At 38.0% G+C, this 26,112-nt stretch overlaps 12 non-coding genes across 12 annotated transcripts; 11 read left to right on the plus strand and 1 right to left on the minus strand.

The window, feature by feature from the left end:
• Positions 1–613: 613 nt before the first annotated feature.
• On the minus strand, positions 614–777 carry LOC134987031 (U1 spliceosomal RNA). The gene has a single exon (XR_010192785.1). It is a non-coding gene; the product is annotated as a U1 spliceosomal RNA (small nuclear RNA).
• Positions 718–881, plus strand: LOC134987034 (U1 spliceosomal RNA). Its single transcript, XR_010192787.1, has one exon. It is a non-coding gene; the product is annotated as a U1 spliceosomal RNA (small nuclear RNA).
• Positions 882–3,508: 2,627 nt separating this feature from the next.
• On the plus strand, positions 3,509–3,672 carry LOC134986911 (U1 spliceosomal RNA). Its single transcript, XR_010192679.1, has one exon. It is a non-coding gene; the product is annotated as a U1 spliceosomal RNA (small nuclear RNA).
• A 152-nt stretch (positions 3,673–3,824) lies between these two features.
• On the plus strand, positions 3,825–3,987 carry LOC134987004 (U1 spliceosomal RNA). Its single transcript, XR_010192762.1, has one exon. It is a non-coding gene; the product is annotated as a U1 spliceosomal RNA (small nuclear RNA).
• A 671-nt stretch (positions 3,988–4,658) lies between these two features.
• LOC134986859 (U1 spliceosomal RNA) lies at positions 4,659–4,822 on the plus strand. The gene has a single exon (XR_010192632.1). It is a non-coding gene; the product is annotated as a U1 spliceosomal RNA (small nuclear RNA).
• A 152-nt stretch (positions 4,823–4,974) lies between these two features.
• LOC134986933 (U1 spliceosomal RNA) lies at positions 4,975–5,137 on the plus strand. Its single transcript, XR_010192701.1, has one exon. It is a non-coding gene; the product is annotated as a U1 spliceosomal RNA (small nuclear RNA).
• Positions 5,138–5,808: 671 nt separating this feature from the next.
• On the plus strand, positions 5,809–5,972 carry LOC134986885 (U1 spliceosomal RNA). Its single transcript, XR_010192655.1, has one exon. It is a non-coding gene; the product is annotated as a U1 spliceosomal RNA (small nuclear RNA).
• A 152-nt stretch (positions 5,973–6,124) lies between these two features.
• LOC134987000 (U1 spliceosomal RNA) lies at positions 6,125–6,287 on the plus strand. The gene has a single exon (XR_010192758.1). It is a non-coding gene; the product is annotated as a U1 spliceosomal RNA (small nuclear RNA).
• A 670-nt stretch (positions 6,288–6,957) lies between these two features.
• On the plus strand, positions 6,958–7,121 carry LOC134987056 (U1 spliceosomal RNA). The gene has a single exon (XR_010192808.1). It is a non-coding gene; the product is annotated as a U1 spliceosomal RNA (small nuclear RNA).
• Positions 7,122–15,855: 8,734 nt separating this feature from the next.
• Positions 15,856–15,929, plus strand: TRNAS-ACU (transfer RNA serine (anticodon ACU)). Its single transcript has one exon. It is a non-coding gene; the product is annotated as a tRNA-Ser (tRNA).
• Positions 15,930–20,529: 4,600 nt separating this feature from the next.
• TRNAS-ACU (transfer RNA serine (anticodon ACU)) lies at positions 20,530–20,603 on the plus strand. The gene has a single exon. It is a non-coding gene; the product is annotated as a tRNA-Ser (tRNA).
• Positions 20,604–25,196: 4,593 nt separating this feature from the next.
• Positions 25,197–25,270, plus strand: TRNAS-ACU (transfer RNA serine (anticodon ACU)). Its single transcript has one exon. It is a non-coding gene; the product is annotated as a tRNA-Ser (tRNA).
• Positions 25,271–26,112: the final 842 nt, after the last annotated feature.

The raw sequence follows: 26,112 nt of genomic DNA on the forward strand, positions 1-26,112 counted from the left end.
GATTCAACTGAGGCAGCACAAGGGAACTCTCATCTGGGGACAACAACTGCAGGGAGAACACATATTTTCAGATGAACATGGGAGGGCAGAAGGCTGCCTAATACTGAAGCACCCCCAAACAACAAAACAAATGCAACAACTAGTACAAGCATTCCTGGGGGAAGGACTGCAGCAGATGGATTTGCATATGGTGATGTCATCCAAGCAGTGGGTCAAAGTTGGCTTCAACCCTCGTCTGCATATGAAAAGAGAAAAGGGGCGTGCAGGGCATGGCGGCCTTTTGCGGCGCTTGGATGACCCCTAGTTCGCATTAAACACCTCCACCCTACTTCGGTGTGGGGCTCATGTTGGCTATGCCCCAGCCCCTGAAGCATTCAAGCTGATTACTTGCAGCAGCTGGGCACTGTAATAGCTCCAGAGCTGCTCTGTAAGGCAAGTAAAAGGGTGTGGGCCCTGCAGCACTACCTGTAGTTCGCATTGTGCGTTGGAAGGCACAAAGTAAGCAGACGGGAGAAGTCAAGATAGTGTGCAAGGGCATAGAAGGGAGCGGCTCAAGAAAAGAGAAGTGGAAACAGACAGCAAACTAGGCTGGAGAGAGACCTGAGACAAAGAGATCTGAATTATACGAGAGCCAACCAGGGGAAACACAAATTATGCAGTCAACTTTCCCACATTTGGGGAAATCGCAGGAGCAGCACACCCAGAGTGCAATGGATGAGCCTTGCCCTGGGAGAAGCACCTTCATGATCATGAAGGTGCTTCTCCCAGGGCAAGGCTCACCCATTGCACTCTGTGTGTGCTGCTCCTGCGATTTCCCCAAATGTGGGAAACTTGACTGCATAATTTGTGTTTCCCCTGGTTGGCTCTCGTATAATTCAGATCTCTTTGTCTCAGGTCTCTCTCCAGCCTAGTTTGCTGTCTGTTTCCACTTCTCTTTTCTTGAGCCGCTCCCTTCTATGCCCTTGCACACTATCTTGACTTCTCCCGTCTGCGTACTTTGTGCCTTCCAACGCACATTGCGAACTACAGGTAGTGCTGCAGGGCCCACGCCCTTTTACTTGCCTTACAGAGTAGCTCTGGAGCTGTTACAGTGCCAAGCTGCTGCAAGAAATCAGCTTGAATGCTTCAGGGGCTGGGGCATGGCCAACATGAGCCCCACACCGAAGGAGGGTGGGGGTGTTTAATGCAAACTAGGGGTCATCCAAGCGCCGCAAAAGGCCGCCATGCCCTGCATACCCCTTTTCTCTTTTCATATGCAGATGAGGGTTCCAGCCAACTTTGGCCCACTGCTTGGCTAACATCACCGTATGCAAATCCATCTTCTGCAGACCTTCCCCAAGGAATGCTTGCACTAGTTGTTGCATTTGATTTGTTGTTTGGGGGTGCTTCAGTATTAGGCAGCCTTCTGCCCTCCCATGTTCATCTGAAAATATGTGTTCTCCCTGCAGTTGTTGTCCCCAAATGAGAGTTCCCTTGTGCTGCCTCAGTTGAATCTCCTTTACTTGACAAGGGAGGCATTTTGGATTTTTTCTTTGGGTACCCTTACACCTGATGGTCTGAATGAGAGCATCGAACTGAACAACATTGGCAGTCTCTGAAGATTTTATCTATTGATTTACCTAATATATTATTTATTGAATATCCATTTATTGTATGTTTAATAAATAAACAAAATTATTAGAAGTAGCTATTTTGGAAACAGCTTTCCTCTTAGGATGAAACTGTATAATCCTGTTGTGTGTGTTCCTTTAAAGTTCTTTAGTAAAATCCACTAGTAATGATGAACATCAGATTTCTTCCTCCATCCTCTTTTTACACTTTCTCTTGGTTCTATATATATATATTTTTATTTTTATTTTATTTTTTTTCCCCTCCTTCTCCCAAAAGGCCCCCCTCCCTCCCCCCCCTCCCTGTTTTAAATTTTAAAATCTTTAAATCTTTAAATCTTCGAATCCTTAAATTGTCTGTTTAATATTTATTTTTTCTTCAATTCTTTTTGTTGTTTAAGCAGCAATGTAATTATTCCAGGGGTTAAAATAATGAAATATAGAAATAATATTAACAAAAATTAAACGTAAAAATGAATTGATAGAATGATCCCATTAAAAGTAAATAAATAATATGGATGTTAAGCTGAGCGGGTTGGATTCGAACATGGGACTCACTGCATAGAGTGCAGGTGATGTTTCCCCTGCGCCACGAGAGCAGCTTTAGTAGTGGCATGGATTTATGTTACCCTAAAAGGTTTTATATAAGTAAATGGGGATCCTTAGTGCTGAGTTTCTGAATTATGTATATGTGATTATAGATATGAGGTATTGATTGAAAGATTAGAGGTTAATCTGTATATAGATTATATATTTTCTGTTATTTTTTAAACCACCTTGTTGCTTATTTTATTATTATTTTTAATCACCATGTTGCTTATTTTTACATTATGAAATGCCTTTATATGTGCAATTGCAATTAGAAAGTTGTTCCATATATGAGTCATTACATGTATGCATCCAATTAGTATATGTATGTATCCAATCAACTAATTAGTAATGCTATTGGTCCGGTGCATTTTAAAAAGAGCCTGCTAGGCTGCTGATGTATCCTCTGACGAAACCGCTCTTGGATAACAGCGGAGAAACGCGTAAGAAGGTGACTACCGGACACTCTGATTGCTGAGATATAAGCCCGTTCATGAACGAGCTACATCACGGCGGACGTCTGATGTAAAGACAGCGGTGAAGGGGAAAAAGCAATTTGAGAGCGAGCAAAAGGAGGTCTCTACCCCACGGCAGGGAGGAATATCCCGACCGCGAGTGCCAATAAGATCCAGCCACGGTTAACGGGGGTCGTAGCATACCGCTGTGTTTCATCAACCATCACAGCGCTCTCCCCCTGTTTTCTTTCATTACTCACGTGAGTTACATATGAACTTTAACTGCAGTAAATAAGAGGCGTTGGTTACAACTGTTGCTGTTCATCCACAAGAAGAAATTTAATGTATCAATTACAATTGGAAAGTAACGATTAAATTACAACAGCTGTATCCAGGAGGATTTTTTGGACACTTTAATAGACATTCCGTTGTCATCAAGGGCAATATGAAATAGATACTGATTACATTTAGATATGGATAGTGGTGCCTATATATGTTGACTCCATTGTATTTTATTGAATGTGGGTTTCTTCTGTCTATATATATTTTTTAAAAATAAAGAGCTTGTATATTTTATTTTTTGCGCTCCCTTGATAACAAGTGTGATTATCTTTAAAATTTGGTTTATTATTGGTAGAACAGTACTACCTATGGGAGCAGCATTTTATAATATATGGTGAAAATTAATAGATGTATAAAGATTAAATAAGCAACAAATTGGTGAAATAGATACGTTTTGATAGGAGCGCTGGGTTCTATATATATATATTGACATTTGGTTATATATATGTATAGACTTTATAAATTCTTGACAGAGATGTGCCTGAGCAGCGGCCCTCCCCAGCCCTATCCCAAATCATACTTATTTTGCATAGGAGATACCATGGTCATGAAGATTGTTCTCCCAGGGTGAGGTTCATTCATTGCATTCTGGGTATGCTGATCCCTGTGATTTCCCCAAATGTGGGAAACTGGACTGCATTATTTGTGGTAATGAGGGACTGTGTTTGTGCTTTCCTCTGGTCAGCTCTGGTAAAAGTCAGATTTCTTTGTCTCAGATCTTCCTCTAGCCTTGTTCTTCTTTCGAGAGTTCCCTTGTGCTGCCTCAGTTGGATCTCCTTCACTTGACAGGGGGGTGCCCGAGCAGCGACCCTCCCCAGCTCTAGCCCAACTCCTACTTACCTGCCAGGTGAGATACTATGATCAGGAAGGTGCTTCTCCCAGGGCAAGGCTCACCCATTGCACTCTGGGTGTGCTGCTCCTGCGGTTTCCCCAAATGTTGGACACTTGACTGCATAATTTGTGTTTCCCCTGGTCGGCTCTCGTATAATTCAGATCTCTTTGTCTCAGGTCTCTCTCCAGCCTAGTTTGCTGTCTGTTTCCACTTCTCTTTTCTTGAGCCGCTCCCTTCTATGCCCTTGCGCACTATCCTGACTTCTCCCGTCTGCTTACTTTGTGCCTTCCAACGCACAATGCAAACTACAGGTAGTGCTGCAGGGCCCACGCCCTTTTACTTGCCTTACAGAGCAGCTCTGGAGCTGTTACAGTGCCCAGCTGCTGCAAGAAATCAGCTTGAATGCTTCAGGGGCTGGGGCATAGCCAACATGAGCCCCACACCGAAGGAGGGTGGAGGTGTTTAATGCGAACTAGGGGTCATCCAAGCGCCGCAAAAGGCCGCCATGCCCTGCACGCCCCTTTTCTCTTTTCATATGCAGACGAGGGTTGAAGCCAACTTTGACCCACTGCTTGGATGACATCACCATATGCAAATCCATCTGCTGCATGCCTTCCCCCGGGAATGCTTGCACTAGTTGTTGCATTTGGTTTGTTGTTTGGGGGTGCTTCAGTATTAGGCAGCCTTCTGCCCTACCATGTTCATCTGAAAATATGTGTTCTCCCTGCAGTTGTTGTCCTCAGATGAGAGTTCCCTTGTGCTGCCTCAGTTGAATCTCCTTTACTTGACAGAGATGTGCCTGAGCAGCGGCCCTCCCCAGCCCTATCCCAAATCATACTTATTTTGCATAGGAGATACCATTTTCATGAAGATTGTTCTCCCAGGGTGAGGTTCATTCATTGCATTCTGGGTATGCTGACCCCTGTGATTTCCCCAAATGTGGGAAATTCGACTGCATTATTTGTGGTAGTGGGGGACTGTGTTTGTGCTTTCCTCTGGTCAGCTCTGGTAAAAGTCAGATTTATTTGTCTCAGATTTTCCTCTAGCCTTGTTCTTCTTTCGAGAGTTCCCTTGTGCTGCCTCAGTTGGATCTCCTTCACTTGACAGGGGGGTGCCCGAGCAGCGACCCTCCCCAGCTCTAGCCCAACTCCTACTTACCTGCCAGGTGAGATACTATGATCATGAAGGTGCTTCTCCCAGGGCAAGGCTCACCCATTGCACTCTGGGTGTGCTGCTCCTGTGATTTCCCCAAATGTGGGAAACTTGACTGCATAATTTGTGTTTCCCCTGGTCGGCTCTCGTATAATTCAGATCTCTTTGTCTCAGGTCTCTCTCCAGCCTAGTTTGCTGTCTGTTTCCACTTCTCTTTTCTTGAGCCGCTCCCTTCTATGCCCTTGCGCACTATCCTGACTTCTCCCGTCTGCTTACTTTGTGCCTTCCAATGCACAATGCAAACTACAGGTAGTGCTGCAGGGCCCACGCCCTTTTACATGCCTTACAGAGCAGCTCTGGAGCTGTTACAGTGCCCAGCTGCTGCAAGAAATCAGCTTGAATGCTTCAGGGGCTGGGGCATAGCCAACATTAGCCCCACATCGAAGGAGGGTGGAGGTGTTTAATGCGAACTAGGGGTCATCCAAGCGCCGCAAAAGGCCGCCATGCCCTGCACGCCCCTTTTCTCTTTTCATATGCAGACGAGGGTTGAAGCCAACTTTGACCCACTGCTTGGATGACATCACCATATGCAAATCCATCTGCTGCAGGCCTTCCCCCAGGAATGCTTGCACTAGTTGTTGCATTTGGTTTGTTGTTTGGGGGTGCTTCAGTATTAGGCAGCCTTCTGCCCTACCATGTTCATCTGAAAATATGTGTTCTCCCTGCAGTTGTTGTCCCCAGATGAGAGTTCCCTTGTGCTGCCTCAGTTGAATCTCCTTTACTTGACAGAGATGTGCCTGAGCAGTGGCCCTCCCCAGCCCTATCCCAAATCATACTTATTTTGCATAGGAGATACCATGGTCATGAAGATTGTTCTCCCAGGGTGAGGTTAATTCATTGCATTCTGGGTATGCTGACTCCTATGATTTCCTCAAATGTGGGAAACTCGACTGCATTATTTGTGGTAGTGGGGGACTGTGTTTGTTCTTTCCTCTGGTCAGCTCTGGTAAAAGTCAGATTTATTTGTCTCAGATCTTCCTCTAGCCTTGTTCTTCTTTCAAGAGTTTCCTTGTGCTGCCTCGGTTGGATCTCCTTCACTTGACAGGGGGGTGCCCGAGCAGCGACCCTCCCCAACTCTAGCCCAACTCCTACTTACCTGCCAGGTGAGATACTATGATCATGAAGGTGCTTCTCCCAGGGCAAGGCTCACCCATTGCACTCTGGGTGTGCTGCTCCTGCGGTTTCCCCAAATGTTGGACACTTGACTGCATAATTTGTGTTTCCCCTGGTCGGCTCTCGTATAATTCAGATCTCTTTGTCTCAGGTCTCTCTCCCGCCTAGTTTGCTGTCTGTTTCCACTTCTCTTTTCTTGAGCCACTCCCTTCTATGCCCTTGCGCACTATCCTGACTTCTCCCATCTGCTTAATTTGTGCCTTCCAACGCACAATGCGAACTACAGGTAGTGCTGTAGGGCCCACACCCTTTTACTTGCCTTACAGATCAGCTCTGGAGCTGTTACAGTGCCCAGCCGCTGCAAGAAATCAGCTTGAATGCTTCAGGGGCTGGGGCATAGCCAACATGAGCCCCACACCGAAGGAGGGTGGAGGTGTTTAATGCGAACTAGGGGTCTTCCAAGCGCCGCAAAAGGCTGCCATGCCCTGCACGCCCCTTTTCTCTTTTCATATGCAGACGAGGGTTGAAGCCAACTTTGACCCACTGCTTTGATGACATCACCATATGCAAATCCATCTGCTGCAGGCCTTCCCCCAGGAATGCTTGCCTAGTTGTTGTATTTGGTTTGTTGTTTGGGGGTGCTTCAGTATTAGGCAGCCTTCTGCCCTCCCATGTTCATCTGAAAATATGTGTTCTCCCTGCAGTTGTTGTCCCCAGATGAGAGTTCCCTTGTGCTGCCTCAGTTGAATCTCCTTTACTTGACAGAGATGTGCCTGAGCAGCGGCCCTCCCCAGCCCTATCCCAAATCATACTTATTTTGCATAGGAGATACCATGGTCATGAAGATTGTTCTCCCAGGGTGAGGTTCATTCATTGCATTCTGGGTATGCTGACCCCTGTGATTTCCCCAAATGTGGGAAACTCGACTGCATTATTTGTGATAGTGGGGGACTGTGTTTGTGCTTTCCTCTGGTCAGCTCTGGTAAAAGTCAGATTTCTTTGTCTCAGATCTTCCTCTAGCCTTGTTCTTCTTTCGAGAGTTCCCTTGTGCTGCCTCAGTTGGATCTCCTTCACTTGACAGGGGGGTGCCCGAGCAGCGACCCTCCCCAGCTCTAGCCCAACTCCTACTTACCTGCCAGGTGAGATACTATTAAGTTGATTTTTAAAAGAAAACAATACTGTCAATATACTATTAAAACAAATTAAAATGGTAAAAGTTATTGTACTTTAAGTAAAAATAAAAGAGCTAAAATATCAATCCCAGTTTTGGATTACTTTAATTAACAAAAAAAATGCATATAGCAGAGGATAGTTTCAATCTGCCTACCTCTGGGTTATGGGCCTAGCATGCTTCCATTGCAGTACTCTGCTGCACATGTAAGTGCAAGAGATCCTGAAGCACTCACTCATCATGGGAAAGTACCAATGTGTTTCTTCGCTGGTTGATCTAAGAAACATCTTACAAAAACTCTCCAGGTTATTGACTTTCTAAAGTTTTTCTAGGAAACGTTCTAGATGAATGCTTATTAGCCTTTGTCAGTATGCACTTTTGCAAAGTGTCTCTGTTGCGCAATCAGTTAGTGTGTTCGGTTACTAATCAAAAGGTTGATGGTTCAATCCCACCCAGGGATGTAATTGACCTTGTGATCAGGTTTTGGTGATCTTTAAGTAGACAAGTCAAAATTTCAAACCCCCTCTTATGATGTAGGGTACCTGGCCTTCTCTGATGTAACCAGAGTTCGTTTTGATTAAGTGATTTTATAAAAAACAGCTAGGAAGCACAATTTAGCAGTGGGTTGCAGAGAAAAAAAAATATGCTGGCAGAAAAATCCAATTGAGTGATTGAACAGCTCTTCATTTTCTGGCTTTATTTTAATGCTAACAAATTTGTTCTCTGAAAAGTGTCCACAAAGCCAAGTCTCTGATGAACACCTTTGTAGGGATGGTTTTTCACCTATTACTAAATTAAACTTGCTTCATTGGAAAGGCAGCAAGATGCATCCTCATTTCAATGTCTACTGAAATAATACGGGTTGACACCAGGAAACATTAACGCCAATGCATCCTTGCTGCTTTCTCATGTGGAAGTCTGTTTAATGTGAAAACAAGGTGATATCTAAGTGGCACACAGGTAAGGAATTAAGAAAATCTTTATTTAATGGTGAAGATGTTTCTCACAAAATTGTTGCCCCAATGCATCATTGAAATTCAAGCTGAAAAGATGATTTTAATATATCACTTGTACATTTTGTATTGCTCTTCTGGTGACAATGTAGTTTGTTTTTGTCAATTACCATTTTAATAATAGGGTAAAGAAAATTAAGTGGATTTTTGAAAGAAAACAATACTGTCAATATACTATTAAAACAAATTAAGATGGTAAAAGTTATTGTACTTTAAGTAAAAATAAAAGAGCTAAAATATCAATCCCAGTTTTGGATTATTTTAATAAAAAAAAATGCATATAGCAGAGGATAGTTTCAATCTGCCTACCTCTGGGTTATGGGCACAGCATGCTTCCATTGCAGTACTCTGCTGCACATGTAAGTGCAAGAGATCCTGAAGCACTCACTCATCATGGGAAAGTACCAATGTGTTTCTTCGTTGGTTGTTGGAAGATACATCTTACAAAAACTCTCCAGATTATTGACTTTTTAAAGTTTTTCTAGGAAACGTTTTAGATGAATGCTTATTAGCCTTTGTCAGTATGGACTTTTGCAAAGTGTCTCTGTGGCGCAATCAGTTAGTGTGCACGGCTATTAGCTAAAAGGTTGGTGGTTCAATCCCACCCAGGGACGTAATTGACCTTGTTATCAGATTTTGGTGATCTTTAAGTAGACAAGTCAAAATTTCAAACCCCCTGTTATGGTGTAGGGTACCTGGCCTTCTCTGATGTAATCAGAGTTAGATTTGATTCAGTGATTTTATAAAAACAGCTAGGAAGCACAATTTAGCAGTGGGTTGCAGAGAAAAAGAAATATGCTGGCAAAAAAAATCCAATTGAGTGATTAAACAGCTCTTCATTTTCTGGCTTTATTTTTATGCTAACAAATTTGTTCTCTGAAAAGTGTCCACAAAGCCAAGTCTCTGATTAACACCTTTGTAGGGATGGTTTTTCACCTATTACTAAATTAAACTTGCTTCATTGGAAAGGCAGCAAGATGCATCCTCATTTCAATGTCTACTGAAATAATACAGGTTGACACCAGGAAACATTAACACCACTGTATCCTTGCTGCTTTCTCATGTGGAAGTCTGTTTAATGTGAAAACAAGGTGATATCTAATTAGCACACAGGTAAGGAATTAAGAAAATCTTTATTTAAGGGTGAAGATGTTTCTCACAAAATCGTTGCCCCAATGCATCATTGAAATTCAAGCTGGAAAGATGATTTTAATATATCACTTGTACATTTTGTATTGCTCTTCTGGTGACAATGTAGTTTGTTTTTGTCAATTACCATTTTAATAATAGGGTAAAGAAAATTAAGTGGATTTTTGAAAGAAAACAATACTGTCAATATACTATTAAAACAAATTAAAATGGTAAAAGTTATTGTACTTTAAGTAAACATAAAAGAGCTAACATATCAATCCCAGTTTTGATTACTTAAATTAACAAAAAAAAATGCATATAGCAGAGGATAGTTTCAATCTGCCTACCGCTGGGTTATTGGCCCAGCATGCTTCCATTGCTGTACTCTGCTGCACATGTAAGTGCAAGAGATCCTGAAGCACTCACTCATCATGGGAAAGTACCAATGTGTTTCTTCGTTGGTTGATGGAAGAAACATCTTACAAAAACTCTCCAGATTATTGACTTTTTAAAGTTTTTCTAGGAAACGTTTTAGATGAATGCTTATTAGACTTTGTCAGTATGGACTTTTGCAAAGTGTCTCTGTGGCGCAATCAGTTAGTGTGCACGGCTATTAACCAAAAGGTTGGTGGTTCAATCCCACCCAGGAACGTAATTGACCTTGTTATCAGATTTTGGTGATCTTTAAGTAGACAAGTCAAAATTTCAAAACCCCTGTTCTGGTGTAGGGTACCTGGCCTTCTCTGATGTAATCAGAGTTAGATTTGATTCATTGATTTTATAAAAACAGCTAGGAAGCACAATTTAGCAGTGGGTTGCAGAGAAAAAGAAATATGCTGGCAAAAAAAATCCAATTGAGTGATTAAACAGCTCTTCATTTTCTGGCTTTATTTTTATGCTAACAAATTTGTTCTCTGAAAAGTGTCCACAAAGCCAAGTCTCTGATTAACACCTTTGTAGGGATGGTTTTTCACCTATTACTAAATTAAACTTGCTTCATTGGAAAGGCAGCAAGATGCATCCTCATTTCAATGTCTACTGAAATAATACAGGTTGACACCAGGAAACATTAACGCCACTGCATCCTTGCTGCTTTCTCATGTGGAAGTCTGTTTAATGTGAAAACAAGGTGATATCTAATAAGCACACAGGTAAGGAATTAAGAAAATCTTTATTTAAGGGTGAAGATGTTTCTCACAAAATCGTTGCCCCAATGCATCATTGAAATTCAAGCTGGAAAGATGATTTTAATATATCACTTGTACATTTTGTATTGCTCTTCTGGTGACAATGTAGTTTGTTTTTGTCAATTACCCTTTTAATAATAGGGTAAAGAAAATTAAGTGGATTTTTTAAAGAAAACTATACTGTCAATATACTATTAAAACAAATTAAAATGGTAAAAGTTATTGTACTTTAAGTAAACATAAAAGAGCTAACATATCAATCCCAGTTTTGGATTACTTTAATTAACAAAAAAAATGCATATAGCAGAGGATAGTTTCAATCTGCCTACCTCTGGGTAATGGGCCCAGCATGCTTCCATTGCAGTACTCTGCTGCACATGTAAGTGCAAGAGATCCTGAAGCACTCACTCATCATGGGAAAGTACCAATGTGTTTCTTCATTGGTTGATGGAAGAAACATCTTACAAAAACTCTCCAGATTATTGACTTTTTAAAGTTTTTCTAGGAAACGTTCTAGATATATGCTTATTAGACTTTGTCAGTATGGACTTTTTGCAAAGTGTCTCTGTGGCGCAATCGGTTAGTGTGTCCGGCTACTAACCAAAAAGTTGGTGGTTCAATCCCAACCAGGGACGTAATTGACCTTGTTATCAGATTTTGGTGATCTTTAAGTAGACAAGTCAAAATTTCAAAGCCCCTGTTATGGTGTAGGGTACCTGGCCTTCTCTGATGTAATCAGAGTTTGATTTGATTCAGTGATTTTATAAAAACAGCTAGGAAGCACAATTTAGCAGTGGATTGCAGAGAAAAAGAAATAAGCTGGCAAAAAAAATCCAATTGAGTGATTAAACAGCTCTTCATTTTCTGGCTTTATTTTTATGCTAACAAATTTGTTCTCTGAAAAGTGTCCACAAAGCCAAGTCTCTGATTAACACCTTTGTAGGGATGGTTTTTCACCTATTACTAAATTAAACTTGCTTCATTGGAAAGGCAGCAAGATGCATCCTCATTTCAATGTCTACTGAAATAATACAGGTTGACACCAGGAAACATTAACACCACTGTATCCTTGCTGCTTTCTCATGTGGAAGTCTGTTTAATGTGAAAACAAGGTGATATCTAATTAGCACACAGGTAAGGAATTAAGAAAATCTTTATTTAAGGGTGAAGATGTTTCTCACAAAATCGTTGCCCCAATGCATCATTGAAATTCAAGCTGGAAAGATGATTTTAATATATCACTTGTACATTTTGTATTGCTCTTCTGGTGACAATGTAGTTTGTTTTTGTCAATTACCATTTTAATAATAGGGTAAAAAAATTAAGTGGATTTTTGAAAGAAAACAATACTGTCAATATACTATTAAAACAAATTAAAATGGTAAAAGTTATTGTACTTTAAGTAAACATAAAAGAGCTAACATATCAATCCCAGTTTTGGATTACTTTAATTAACTAAAAAAATGCATATAGCAGAGGATAGTTTCAATCTGCCTACCTCTGGGTAATGGGCCCAGCATGCTTCCATTGCTGTACTCTGCTGCACATGTAAGTGCAAGAGATCCTGAAGCACTCACTCATCATGGGAAAGTACCAATGTGTTTCTTCGTTGGTTGATGGAAGAAACATCTTACAAAAACTCTCCAGATTATTGACTTTTTAAAGTTTTTCTAGGAAACGTTTTAGATGAATGCTTATTAGCCTTTGTCAGTATGGACTTTTGCAAAGTGTCTCTGTGGCGCAATCAGTTAGTGTGCACGGCTATTAACCAAAAGGTTGGTGGTTCAATCCCACCCAGGGACGTAATTGACCTTGTTATCAGATTTTGGTGATCTTTAAGTAGACAAGTCAAAATTTCAAAACCCCTGTTATGGTGTAGGGTACCTGGCCTTCTCTGATGTAATCAGAGTTAGATTTGATTCATTGATTTTATAAAAACAGCTAGGAAGCACAATTTAGCAGTGGGTTGCAGAGAAAAAGAAATATGCTGGCAAAAAAAATCCAATTGAGTGATTAAACAGCTCTTCATTTTCTGGCTTTATTTTTATGCTAACAAATTTGTTCTCTGAAAAGTGTCCACAAAGCCAAGTCTCTGATTAACACCTTTGTAGGGATGGTTTTTCACCTATTACTAAATTAAACTTGCTTCATTGGAAAGGCAGCAAGATGCATCCTCATTTCAATATCTACTGAAATAATACAGGTTGACACCAGGAAACATTAACGCCACTGCATCCTTGCTGCTTTCTCATGTAGAAGTCTGTTTAATGTGAAAACAAGGTGATATCTAATAAGCACACAGGTAAGGAATTAAGAAAATCTTTATTTAAGGGTGAAGATGTTTCTCACAAAATCGTTGCCCCAATGCATCATTGAAATTCAAGCTGGAAAGATGATTTTAATATATCACTTGTACATTTTGTATTGCTCTTCTGGTGACAATGTAGTTTGTTTTTGTCAATTACCATTTTAATAATAGGGTAAAGAAAATTAAGTGGATTTTTTTAAAGAAAACTATACTGTCAATATACTATTAAAACAAATTAAAATGGTAAAAGTTTTTGTACTTTAAGTAAAAATAAAAGAGCAAAAATATCAATCCCAGTTTTGATTACTTAAATTAACAAAAAAAAAATGCATATAGCAAAGGATAGTTTCAATCTGCCTACCTCTGGGTTATGGGCCCAGCATGCTTCCATTGCAGTACTCTGCTGCACATGTAAGTGCAAGAGATCCTGAAGCACTCACTCATCATGGGAAAGTACCAATGTGTTTCTTCGTTGGTTGATGGAAGAAACATCTTACAAAAACTCTCCAGATTATTGACTTTTTAAAGTTTTTCTAGGAAACGTTCTAGATGTATGCTTATTAGCCTTTGTCAGTATGTACTTTTTACAAAGTGTCTCTGTGGCGCAATCGGTTAGTGTGTCTGGCTACTAACCAAAAGGTTGGTGGCTAAATCCCACCCAGGGACGTAATTGACCTTGTTATCAGATTTTGGTGATCTTTAAGTAGACAAGTCAAAATTTCAAACCCCCTGTTATGGTGTAGGGTACCTTGCCTTCTCTGATGTAATCAGAGTTAGATTTGATTCAGTGATTTTATAAAAACAGATAGGAAGCACAATTTAGCAGTGGTTTGCAGAGAAAAAGAAATATGCTGGCAGAAAAATCCAATTGAGTGATTAAACAGCTCTTCATTTTCTGGCTTTATTTTTATGCTAACAAATTTGTTCTCTGAAAAGTGTCCACAAAGCCAAGTCTCTGATTAACACCTTTGTAGGGATGGTTTTTCACCTATTACTAAATTAAACTTGCTTCATTGGAAAGGCAGCAAGATGCATCTTCATTTCAATTTCTACTGAAATAATACAGGTTGACACCAGGAAACATTAACGCCACTGCATCCTTGCTGCTTTCTCATGTGGAAGTCTGTTTAATGTGAAAACAAGGTGATATCTAATTAGCACACAGGTAAGGAATTAAGAAAATCTTTATTTAAGGGTGAAGATGTTTCTCACAAAATCGTTGCCCCAATGCATCATTGAAATTCAAGCTGGAAAGATGATTTTAATATATCACGTGTACATTTTGTATTGCTCTTCTGGTGACAATGTAGTTTGTTTTTGTCAATTACCCTTTTAATAATAGGGTAAAGAAAATTAAGTGGATTTAAACAAATTAAAATGGTAAAAATTATTGTACTTAAAGTAAAAATAAAAGAGCAAAAATATCAATCCCAGTTTTGATTACTTAAATTAACAAAAAAAATGCATATAGCAAAGGATAGTTTCAATCTGCCTACCTCTGGGTTATGGGCCCTGTATGCTTCCATTGCAGTACTCTGCTGCACATGTAAGTGCAAGAGATCCTGAAGCACTCACTCATCATGGGAAAGTACCAATGTGTTTCTTTGTTGGTTGATGGAAGAAACATTTTACAAAAACTCTCCAGATTATTGACTTTTTAAAGTTTTTCTAGGAAACGTTCTAGATGTATGCTTATTAGCCTTTGTCAGTATATACTTTTTGTGAAGTGTCTCTGTGGCGCAATCGGTTAGTGTGTCCGGCTACTAGCCAAAAAGTTGGTGGTTCAATCCCACCCAGGGACGTAATTGACCTTGTTATCAGATTTTGGTGATCTTTAAGTAGACAAGTCAAAATTTCAAACCCCCTGTTATGGTGTAGGGTACCTGGCCTTTTCTGATGTAATCAGAGTTAGATTTGATTCAGTGATTTAATAAAAACAGCTAGGAAGCACAATTTAGCAGTGGGTTGCAGAGAAAAAGAAATATGCTGGCAAAAAAAATCCAATTGAGTGATTAAACAGCTCTTCATTTTCTGGCTTTATTTTTATGCTAACAAATTTGTTCTCTGAAAAGTGTCCACAAAGCCAAGTCTCTGATTAACACCTTTGTAGGGATGGTTTTTCACCTATTACTAAATTAAACGCTTCATTGGAAAGGCAGCAAGATGCATCCTCATTTCAATGTCTACTGAAATAATACAGGTTGACACCAGGAAACATTAACGCCACTGCATCCTTGCTGCTTTCTCATGTGGAAGTCTGTTTAATGTGAAAACAAGGTGATATCTAATTAGCACACAGGTAAGGAATTAAGAAAATCTTTATTTAAGGGTGAAGATGTTTCTCACAAAATCGTTGCCCCAATGCATCATTGAAATTCAAGCTGGAAAGATGATTTTAATATATCACTTGTACATTTTGTATTGCTCTTCTGGTGACAATGTAGTTTGTTTTTGTCAATTACCATTTTAATAATAGGGTAAAGAAAATTAAGTGGATTTTTGAAAGAAAACAATACTGTCAATATACTATTAAAACAAATTAAAATGGTAAAAGTTATTGTACTTTAAGTAAAAATAAAAGAGCAAAAATATCAATCCCAGTTTTGATTACTTAAATTAACAAAAAAAAATGCATATAGCAAAGGATAGTTTCAATCTGCCTACCTCTGGGTTATGGGCCCAGCATGCTTCCATTGCAGTACTCTGCTGCACATGTAAGTGCAAGAGATCCTGAAGCACTCACTCATCATGGGAAAGTACCAATGTGTTTCTTCGTTGGTTGATGGAAGAAACATCTTACAAAAACTCTCCAGATTATTGACTTTTTAAAGTTTTTCTAGGAAACGTTCTAGATGTATGCTTATTAACCTTTGTCAGTATGTACTTTTTACAAAGTGTCTCTGTGGCGCAATCGGTTAGTGTGTCTGGCTACTAACCAAAAGGTTGGTGGTTCAATCCCACCCAGGGACGTAATTGACCTTGTTATCAGATTTTGGTGATCTTTAAGTAGACAAGTCAAAATTTCAACCCCCCTGTTATGGTGTAGGGTACCTGGCCTTCTCTGATGTAATCAGAGTTAGATTTGATTCAGTGATTTTATAAAAACAGATAGGAAGCACAATTTAGCAGTGGTTTGCAGAGAAAAAGAAATATGCTGGCAGAAAAATCCAATTGAGTGATTAAACAGCTCTTCATTTTCTGGCTTTATTTTTATGCTAACAAATTTGTTCTCTGAAAAGTGTCCACAAAGCCAAGTCTCTGATTAACACATTTGTAGGGATGGTTTTTCACCTATTACTAAATTAAACTTGCTTCATTGGAAAGGCAGCAAGATGCATCCTCATTTCAATTTCTACTGAAATAATACAGGTTGACACCAGGAAACATTAACGCCACTGCATCCTTGCTGCTTTCTCATGTGGAAGTCTGTTTAATGTGAAAACAAGGTGATATCTAATTAGCACACAGGTAAGGAATTAAGAAAATCTTTATTTAAGGGTGAAGATGTTTCTCACAAAATCGTTGCCCCAATGCATCATTGAAATTCAAGCTGGAAAGATGATTTTAATATATCACTTGTACATTTTGTATTGCTCTTCTGGTGACAATGTAGTTTGTTTTTGTCAATTACCATTTTAATAATAGGGTTAAGAAAATTAAGTGGATTTTTGAAAGAAAACAATACTGTCAATATACTATTAAAACAAATTAAAATGGTAAAAGTTATTGTACTTTAAGTGAAAATAAAAGAGCCAAAATATCAATCCCAGTTTTGGATTACTTTAATTAACAACAAAAAAATGCATATAGCAGAGGATAGTTTCAATCTGCCTACCGCTGGGTTATGGGCCCTGTATGCTTCCATTGCAGTACTCTGCTGCACATGTAAGTGCAAGAGATCCTGAAGCACTCACTCATCATGGGAAAGTACCAATGTGTTTCTTCGTTGGTTGATGGAAGAAACATTTTACAAAAACTCTCCAGATTATTGACTTTTTAAAGTTTTTCTAGGAAACGTTCTAGATGTATGCTTATTAGCCTTTGTCAGTATGTAATTTTTGTGAAGTGTCTCTGTGGCGCAATCGGTTAGTGTGTCCGGCTACTAACCAAAAGGTTGGTGGTTCAATCCCACCCAGGGACGTAATTGACCTTGTTATCAGATTTTGGTGATCTTTAAGTAGACAAGTCAAAATTTCAAACCCCCTGTTATGGTGTAGGGTACCTGGCCTTTTCTGATGTAATCAGAGTTAGATTTGATTCAGTGATTTAATAAAAACAGCTAGGAAGCACAATTTAGCAGTGGGTTGCAGAGAAAAAGAAATATGCTGGCAAAATAAATCCAATTGAGTGATTAAACAGCTCTTCATTTTCTGGCTTTATTTTTATGCTAACAAATTTGTTCTCTGAAAAGTGTCCACAAAGCCAAGTCTCTGATTAACACCTTTGTAGGGATGGTTTTTCACCTATTACAAAATTAAACGCTTCATTGGAAAGGCAGCAAGATGCATCCTCATTTCAATGTCTACTGAAATAATACAGGTTGACACCAGGAAACATTAACGCCACTGCATCCTTGCTGCTTTCTCATGTGGAAGTCTGTTTAATGTGAAAACAAGGTGATATCTAATTAGCACACAGGTAAGGAATTAAGAAAATCTTTATTTAAGGGTGAAGATGTTTCTCACAAAATCGTTGCCCCAATGCATCATTGAAATTCAAGCTGGAAAGATGATTTTAATATATCACTTGTACATTTTGTATTGCTCTTCTGGTGACAATGTAGTTTGTTTTTGTCAATTACCATTTTAATAATAGGGTTAAGAAAATTAAGTGGTTTTTTGAAAGAAAACAATACTGTCAATATACTATTAAAACAAATTAAAATGGTAAAAGTTATTGTACTTTAAGTGAAAATAAAAGAGCCAAAATATCAATCCCAGTTTTGGATTACTTTAATTAACAACAAAAAAATGCATATAGCAGAGGATAGTTTCAATCTGCCTACCGCTGGGTTATGGGCCCAGCATGCTTCCATTGCTGTACTCTGCTGCACATGTAAGTGCAAGAGATCCTGAAGCACTCACTCATCATGGGAAAGTACCAATGTGTTTCTTCGTTGGTTGATGGAAGAAACATCTTACAAAAACTCTCCAGATTATTGACTTTTTAAAGTTTTTCTAGGAAACGTTTTAGATGAATGCTTATTAGCCTTTGTCAGTATGGACTTTTGCAAAGTGTCTCTGTGGCGCAATCATTTAGTGTGCACGGCGATTAACCAAAAGGTTGGTGGTTCAATCCCACCCAGGGACGTAATTGACCTTGTTATCAGATTTTGGTGATCTTTAAGTAGACAAGTCAAAATTTCAAATCCCCCTGTTCTGGTGTAGGGTACCCGGCCTTCTCTGATGTAATCAGAGTTAGATTTGATTCAGTGATTTTATAAAAACAGCTAGGAAGCACAATTTAGCAGTGGGTTGCAGAGAAAAATAAATATGCTGGCAAAAAAATCCAATTGAGTGATTAAACAGCTCTTCATTTTCTGGCTTTATTTTTATGCTAACAAATTTGTTCTCTGAAAAGTGTCCACAAAGCCAAGTCTCTGATTAACACCTTTGTAAGGATGGTTTTTCACCTACTACTAAATTAAACTTGCTTCATTGGAAAGGCAGCAAGATGCATCCTCATTTCAATGTCTACTGAAATAATACAGGTTGACACCAGGAAACATTAACGCCACTGCATCCTTGCTGCTTTCTCATGTGGAAGTCTGTTTAATGTGAAAACAAGGTGATATCTAATTAGCACACAGGTAAGGAATTAAGAAAATCTTTATTTAAGGGTGAAAATGTTTCTCACAAAATCGTTGCCCCAATGCATCATTGAAATTCAAGCAGGAAAGATGATTTTAATATATCACTTGTACATTTTGTATTGCTCTTCTGGTGACAATGTAGTTTGTTTTTGTCAATTACCATTTTAATAATAGGGTAAAGAAAATTAAGTGGATTTTTAAAAGAAAACAATACTTTCAATATACTATTAAAACAAATTAAAATGGTAAAAGTTATTGTACTTTAATGAAAAATAAAAGAGCAAAAATATCAATCCCAGTTTTGGATTACTTTAACAAAAAAAATGCATATAGCAGAGGATAGTTTTAATCTGCCTACCTCTGGGTTATGGGCCCAGCATGCTTCCATTGCAGTACTCTGCTGCACATGTAAGTGCAAGAGATCCTGAAGCACTCACTCATCATGGGAAAGTACCAATGTGTTTCTTCGTTGGTGGATGGAAGAAACATCTTACAAAAACTCTCCAGATTATTGACTTTTTAAAGTTTTTCTAGGAAACGTTTTAGATGAATGCTTATTAGCCTTTGTCAGTATGTACTTTTGCAAAGTGTCTCTGTGGCGCAATCAGTTAGTGTGTATGGCTATAAACCAAAAGGTTGGAGGCTCAATCCCACCCAGGGACGTAATTGACCTTGTTATCAGATTTTGGTGATCTTTAAGTAGACAAGTCAAAATTTCAAATCCCCTCTTATGGTGTAGGGTACCTGGCCTTCTCTGATGTAATCAGAGTTAGATTTGATTCAGTGATTTTATAAAAACAGCTAGGAAGCACAATTTAGCAGTGGGTTGCAGAGAAAAAGAAATATGCTGGCAGAAAAATCCAATTGAGTGATTAAACAGCTCTTCATTTTCTGCCTTTATTTTTATGCTAACAAATTTGTTCTCTGAAAAGTGTCCACAAAGCCAAGTCTCTGATTAACACCTTTGTAGGGATGGTTTTTCACCTATTACTAAATTAAACTTGCTTCATTGGAAAGGCAGCAAGATGCATCCTCATTTCAATGTCTACTGAAATAATACAGGTTGACACCAGGAAACACTAACGCCACTGCATCCTTGCTGCTTTCTCATGTAGAAGTCTGTTTAATGTGAAAACAAGGTGATATCTAATTAGCACACAGGTAAGGAATTAAGAAAATCTTTATTTAAGGGTGAAGATGTTTCTCACAAAATCGTTGCCCCAATGCATCATTGAAATTCAAGCTGGAAAGATGATTTTAATATATCACTTGTACATTTTGTATTGCTCTTCTGGTGACAATGTAGTTTGTTTTTGTCAATTACCATTTTAATAATAGGGTAAAGAAAATTAAGTGGATTTTTGAAAGAAAACAATACTGTCAATATACTATTAAAACAAATTAAAATGGTAAAAGTTATTGTACTTTAAGTAAACATAAAATAGCTAACATATCAATCCCAGTTTTGGATTACTTTAATTGACAAAAAAAATGCATATAGCAGAGGATAGTTTCAATCTGCCTTCCTCTGGGTAATGGGCCCAGCATGCTTCCATTGCAGTACTCTGCTGCATATGTAAGTGCAAGAGATCCTGAAGCACTCACTCATCATGGGAAAGTACCAATGTGTTTCTTCGTTGGTTGATTTAAGAAAATTCTTACAAAAACTCTCCAGATTATTGACTTTTTAAAGTTTTTCTAGGAAACGTTCTAGATGAATGCTTATTAGCCTTTGTCAGTATTTACGTTTTGCAAAGTGTCTCTGTGGCGCAATCGGTTAGTGTGTCTGGCTACTAACCAAAAGGTTGGTGGTTCAATCCCACCCAGGGACATAATTGACCTTGTGATCAGGTTTTGGTGATATTTAAGTAGACAAGTCAAAATTTCAAACCCCCTCTTATGGTGTAGGGTACCTGGCCTTCTCTGATGTAATCAGAGTTAGATTTGATTCAGTGATTTTATAAAAACAGCTAGGAAGCACAATTTAGCAGTGGGTTGCAGAGAAAAAGAAATATGCTGGCAAAAAATCCAATTGAGTGATTAAACAGCTCTTCATTTTCTGGCTTTATTTTTATGCTAACAAATTTGTTCTCTGAAAAGTGTCCACAAAGCCAAGTCTCTGATTAACACCTTTGTAGGGATGGTTTTTCACCTATTACTAAATTAAACTTGCTTCATCGGAAAGGCAGCAAGATGCATCCTCATTTCAATGTCTACTGAAATAATACAGGTTGACACCAGGAAACATTAACGCCACTGCATCCTTGCTGCTTTCTCATGTAGAAGTCTGTTTAATGTGAAAACAAGGTGATATCTAATTAGCACACAGGTTAGGAATTAAGAAAATCTTTATTTAAGGGTGAAGATGTTTCTCACAAAATTGTTGCCCCAATGCATCATTGAAATTCAAGCTGGAAAGATGATTTTAATATATCACTTGTACATTTTGTATTGCTCTTCTGGTGACAATGTAGTTTGTTTTTGTCAATTACCATTTTAATAATAGGGTAATGAAAATTAAGTGGATTTTTGAAAGAAAACAATACTGTCAATATACTATTAAAACAAATTAAAATGGTAAAAGTTATTGTACTGTAAGTAAAAATAAAAGAGCCAACATATCAATCCCAGTTTTGGATTACTTTAACAAAAAAAAATGCATATAGCAGAGGATAGTTTCAATCTGCCTACCTCTGGGTTATGTGCCCAGCATGCTTCCATTGCTGTACTCTGCTGCACATGTAAGTGTAATAGATCCTGAAGCACTCACTCATCATGGGAAAGTACCAATGTGTTTCTTCATTGGTTGATGGAAGAAACATCTTACAAAAACTCTCCAGATTATTGACTTTTTAAAGTTTTTCTAGGAAACGTTTTAGATGAATGCTTATTAGCCTTTGCCAGTATGTACTTTTGCAAAGTGTCTCTGTGGCGCAATCAGTTAGTGTGTATGGCTATTAACCAAAAGGTTGGTGGTTCAAACCCACCCAGGGACGTAATTGACCTTGTTATCAGATTTTGGTGATCTTTAAGTAGACAAGTCAAAATTTCAAACCCTCTCTTATGGTGTAGGGTACCTGGCCTTCTCTGATGTAATCAGAGTTAGATTTGATTCAGTGATTTTATAAAAACAGCTAGGAAGCACAATTTAGAAGTGGGTTGCAGAGAAAAATAAATATGCTGGCAAAAAAATCCAATTGAGTGATTAAACAGCTCTTCATTTTCTGGCTTTATTTTTATGCTAACAAATTTGTTCTCTGAAAAGTGTCCACAAAGCCAAGTCTCTGATTAACACCTTTGTAAGGATGGTTTTTCACCTATTACTAAATTAAACTTGCTTCATTGGAAAGGCAGCAAGATGCATCCTCATTTCAATGTCTACTGAAATAATACAGGTTGACACCAGGAAACATTAACGCCACTGCATCCTTGCTGCTTTCTCATGTGGAAGTCTGTTTAATGTGAAAACAAGGTGATATCTAATTAGCACACAGGTAAGGAATTAAGAAAATCTTTATTTAAGGGTGAAAATGTTTCTCACAAAATCGTTGCCCCAATGCATCATTGAAATTCAAGCAGGAAAGATGATTTTAATATATCACTTGTACATTTTGTATTGCTCTTCTGGTGACAATGTAGTTTGTTTTTGTCAATTACCATTTTAATAATAGGGTAAAGAAAATTAAGTGGATTTTTAAAAGAAAACAATACTTTCAATATACTATTAAAACAAATTAAAATGGTAAAAGTTATTGTACTTTAATGAAAAATAAAAGAGCAAAAATATCAATCCCAGTTTTGGATTACTTTAACAAAAAAAATGCATATAGCAGAGGATAGTTTTAATCTGCCTACCTCTGGGTTATGGGCCCAGCATGCTTCCATTGCAGTACTCTGCTGCACATGTAAGTGCAAGAGATCCTGAAGCACTCACTCATCATGGGAAAGTACCAATGTGTTTCTTCGTTGGTGGATGGAAGAAACATCTTACAAAAACTCTCCAGATTATTGACTTTTTAAAGTTTTTCTAGGAAACGTTTTAGATGAATGCTTATTAGCCTTTGTCAGTATGTACTTTTGCGAAATGTCTCTGTGGCGCAATCAGTTAGTGTGTACGGCTATAAACCAAAAGGTTGGAGGCTCAATCCCACCGAGGGACGTAATTGACCTTGTTATCAGATTTTGGTGATCTTTAAGTAGACAAGTCAAAATTTCAAATCCCCTCTTATGGTGTAGGGTACCTGGCCTTCTCTGATGTAATCAGAGTTAGATTTGATTCAGTGATTTTATAAAAACAGCTAGGAAGCACAATTTAGCAGTGGGTTGCAGAGAAAAAGAAATATGCTGGCAGAAAAATCCAATTGAGTGATTAAACAGCTCTTCATTTTCTGCCTTTATTTTTATGCTAACAAATTTGTTCTCTGAAAAGTGTCCACAAAGCCAAGTCTCTGATTAACACCTTTGTAGGGATGGTTTTTCACCTATTACTAAATTAAACTTGCTTCATTGGAAAGGCAGCAAGATGCATCCTCATTTCAATGTCTACTGAAATAATACAGGTTGACACCAGGAAACATTAACGCCACTGCATCCTTGCTGCTTTCTCATGTAGAAGTCTGTTTAATGTGAAAACAAGGTGATATCTAATTAGCACACAGGTTAGGAATTAAGAAAATCTTTATTTAAGGGTGAAGATGTTTCTCACAAAATTGTTGCCCCAATGCATCATTGAAATTCAAGCTGGAAAGATGATTTTAATATATCACTTGTACATTTTGTATTGCTCTTCTGGTGACAATGTAGTTTGTTTTTGTCAATTACCCTTTTAATAATAGGGTAAAGAAAATTAAGTGGATTTTTTTAAAGAAAACTATACTGTCAATATACTATTAAAACAAATTAAAATGGTAAAAGTTATTGTACTTTAAATGAAAATAAAAGAGCCAAAATATCAATCCCAGTTTTGGATTACTTTAATTAACAAAAAAAAATGCATATAGCAGAGGATAGTTTCAATCTGCCTACCGCTGGGTTATGGGCCCAGCATGCTTCCATTGCTGTACTCTGCTGCACATGTAAGTGCAAGAGATCCTGAAGCACTCACTCATCATGGGAAAGTACCAATGTGTTTCTTCGTTGGTGGATGGAAGAAACATCTTACAAAAACTCTCCAGATTATTGACTTTTTAAAGTTTTTCTAGGAAACGTTTTAGATGAATGCTTATTAGCCTTTGTCAGTATGTACTTTTGCGAAATGTCTCTGTGGCGCAATCAGTTAGTGTGTACGGCTATAAACCAAAAGGTTGGAGGCTCAATCCCACCCAGGGACGTAATTGACCTTGTTATCAGATTTTGGTGATCTTTAAGTAGACAAGTCAAAATTTCAAATCCCCTCTTATGGTGTAGGGTACCTGGCCTTCTCTGATGTAATCAGAGTTAGATTTGATTCAGTGATTTTATAAAAACAGCTAGGAAGCACAATTTAGCAGTGGGTTGCAGAGAAAAAGAAATATGCTGGCAGAAAAATCCAATTGAGTGATTAAACAGCTCTTCATTTTCTGCCTTTATTTTTATGCTAACAAATTTGTTCTCTGAAAAGTGTCCACAAAGCCAAGTCTCTGATTAACACCTTTGTAGGGATGGTTTTTCACCTATTACTAAATTAAACTTGCTTCATTGGAAAGGCAGCAAGATGCATCCTCATTTCAATGTCTACTGAAATAATACAGGTTGACACCAGGAAACATTAACGCCACTGCATCCTTGCTGCTTTCTCATGTAGAAGTCTGTTTAATGTGAAAACAAGGTGATATCTAATTAGCACACAGGTAAGGAATTAAGAAAATCTTTATTTAAGGGTGAAGATGTTTCTCACAAAATCGTTGCCCCAATGCATCATTGAAATTCAAGCTGGAAAGATGATTTTAATATATCACTTGTACATTTTGTATTGCTCTTCTGGTGACAATGTAGTTTGTTTTTGTCAATTACCATTTTAATAATAGGGTAAAGAAAATTAAGTGGATTTTTGAAAGAAAACAATACTGTCAATATACTATTAAAACAAATTAAAATGGTAAAAGTTATTGTACTTTAAGTAAAAATAAAAGAACAAAAATATCAATCCCAGTTTTGGATTACTTTAATTGACAAAAAAAATGCATATAGCAGAGGATAGTTTCAATCTGCCTACCTCAGGGTAATGGGCCCAGCATGCTTCCATTGCAGTACTCTGCTGCACATGTAAGTGCAAGAGATCCTGAAGCACTCACTCATCATGGGAAAGTACCAATGTGTTTCTTCGTTGGTTGATGGAAGAAACATCTTACAAAAACTCTCCAGATTATTGACTTTTTAAAGTTTTTCTAGGAAACGTTCTAGATGAATGCTTATTAGCCTTTGTCAGTATTTACTTTTTGCAAAGTGTCTCTGTGGCGCAATCGGTTAGTGTGTCTGGCTACTAACCAAAAGGTTGGTGGTTCAATCCCACCCAGGGACATAATTGACCTTGTGATCAGGTTTTGGTGATATTTAAGTAGACAAGTCAAAATTTCAAACCCCCTCTTATGGTGTAGGGTACCTGGCCTTCTCTGATGTAATCAGAGTTAGATTTGATTCAGTGATTTTATAAAAACAGCTAGGAAGCACAATTTAGCAGTGGGTTGCAGAGAAAAAGAAATATGCTGGCAAAAAAATCCAATTGAGTGATTAAACAGCTCTTCATTTTCTGGCTTTATTTTTATGCTAACAAATTTGTTCTCTGAAAAGTGTCCACAAAGCCAAGTCTCTGATTAACACCTTTGTAGGGATGGTTTTTCACCTATTACTAAATTAAACTTGCTTCATTGGAAAGGCAGCAAGATGCATCCTCATTTCAATGTCTACTGAAATAATACAGGTTGACACCAGGAAACATTAACGCCACTGCATCCTTGCTGCTTTCTCATGTAGAAGTCTGTTTAATGTGAAAACAAGGTGATATCTAATTAGCACACAGGTTAGGAATTAAGAAAATCTTTATTTAAGGGTGAAGATGTTTCTCACAAAATTGTTGCCCCAATGCATCATTGAAATTCAAGCTGGAAAGATGATTTTAATATATCACTTGTACATTTTGTATTGCTCTTCTGGTGACAATGTAGTTTGTTTTTGTCAATTACCCTTTTAATAATAGGGTAAAGAAAATTAAGTGGATTTTTTTAAAGAAAACTATACTGTCAATATACTATTAAAACAAATTAAAATGGTAAAAGTTATTGTACTTTAAGTGAAAATAAAAGAGCCAAAATATCAATCCCAGTTTTGGATTACTTTAATTAACAAAAAAAATGCATATAGCAG

Source organism: Pseudophryne corroboree (genome assembly GCF_028390025.1).
Source record: "Pseudophryne corroboree isolate aPseCor3 chromosome 7 unlocalized genomic scaffold, aPseCor3.hap2 SUPER_7_unloc_6, whole genome shotgun sequence".
In the NCBI taxonomy this organism is placed as follows: domain Eukaryota; kingdom Metazoa; phylum Chordata; class Amphibia; order Anura; family Myobatrachidae; genus Pseudophryne; species Pseudophryne corroboree.